The following is a 2,006-nucleotide window of genomic DNA, read 5'->3' on the forward strand; positions in this document are numbered from 1 at the left end:
ATGGAGGAACACTGCTTACTGGCTTGCTCCCCTGGCCCCTGCTCAGCCTGCTTTCTTTTGCAACACAGGCCCACCTGCCCAGGGGTGGCACCACTCACAGTGGGCTGGGCCCTCCCACATCACTCATCAAGAAGATGGCCCTCAGACATGGCCACAGGCCAGTCCAATAAAGGCAATTCCCCAACTGAGGCTCCCTCAACCCAGGTGTGTCAAGTTGACACTAAAGCTATCCAGCACAACATAGATGCAAAAATCTCAACGAAATGCTTGCAAACTGCGTATAGACACACATCAAAAAGATTATTCACCATGATCAAGTAGGCTTTATCCCAGAGATGCAGGGATGGTTCAATGTATGCAAGTCAATAAATGTCATTAATAATATAAATGGACTCAAAGACAAAAACCACATTGTCATCTCAATAGATGCAGAAAAGGCTTTTGACAAAATTCAGCATGTATTTATGCTCAAAGTCCTAGAGGGAATTGGACTGGAGGGAACATACCTCAACATAATTAAAGCCATATATAACAAACCCACAGCCAACATAATACTAAATGGAGAAAAACTGGAAGTATTCCCATTGAAATCAGGACCAGACAAGGCTGTCCACTATCCTCACTTCTCTTTAATATAGTGCTTGAAACTCTTGCAAGAGCAAAAAGACAAAAGCAGGAAATTAAAGGAGTAATAATTGGAAAAGAAGAGATCAAATTATCCCTTTTTGCAGATGATATGATCAGATGATGTGATACTATACCTAAGAGATCCCAAAAGTTCCACCAGAAAACTCCTAGAACTCATCAACACTTTCAGTATAGCAGCAGGTTTTTATAAAATCAATCTACAAAAATCAGTAGCCTTGCTATATACCAATAACAAACAATTGGAGAAAGAATACTGGGAAATGTTCCCATTCGTAATTGCTGCAATAAAAATAAAATATCTTGGAATAAATCTGACCAAAGACACCAAAGATCTCTACAATGAAAATTTTAAATCCTTAAAGAAAGAGATTGAGGAAGACATCAGAACATGGAAGGACCTCCCATGCCCATGGACTCATGGATTGGAAGGATTCAAATTGTGAAAATGACTATCCTGCCAAAAGCAATATATATATTCAATGGAATCCCAGTCAAAATCCCCATGGCATATGTCACAGAATTAAAAAAAAAACCCTAAGATTCATAAGGAAGCACAAAAGAACCTGGATAGCCAAAGCAACCCTGAGCAAAACAAGCAACACTGGGGTGATTGCTATACCAGATCTCAAAGTATACTACAGAGCTATTGTCATAAAACAGCATAGTACTGGCAGAAAAATAGACACATAGATCAATGGAACATCATTGAGGATCCAAACCCGAGTACACACAATTTCAGCCACCTGATATTTGACAAAGGTGCCAAGAACACACAATGGGGGAAAGACAGCATCTTCAACAATTGTGCTAGCAAAACTGGATCTCCACCTGTAGAAGAATGAAACTAAATCCTTACCTTTCGCTTTCCACAAAAGTCAACTCCAATGGATCAAAGACCTCAATGTGAAACTGGAAACCCTGGAACTATTAGAAGAAAATATTGGCAGTAACTTACAGGATATAGGTGTAAGAAGGGATTTTCTAAATCAGACAGAACTTGCTCAGGAATTAAGGTCAGCAATCAGTAAGTGGGACCTCATTAAACTAAAAAGTTTCTGTACAGCAAAAGAATCAAAAAAGTGACGAGGGCTGGGCGTGGTGGCACACGCCTTTAATCCCAGCACTCGGGAAGCAGAGGCAGGTGGATCTCTGGGAGTTCATGGCCAGCCTGGTCTACATAGTGAGTTCCAGGACAGCTGGGGCTACAGAGAAACCCTGTCTCAAAAAGACCAAAAAAAAAGTGAAGAGAAAGCCCACAGAATGGGAAAAAAATCTTCACCAGTGACACATCTGACAGAGGTTTAACATCCAGAATATATAAAGAACTCAAAAAACAAAGAATTAAGAAGCCAAATAAC

Source organism: Nannospalax galili, unplaced genomic scaffold (genome assembly GCF_000622305.1).
Source record: "Nannospalax galili isolate Female #2095 unplaced genomic scaffold, S.galili_v1.0 scaffold291, whole genome shotgun sequence".
NCBI lineage: Eukaryota > Metazoa > Chordata > Mammalia > Rodentia > Spalacidae > Nannospalax > Nannospalax galili.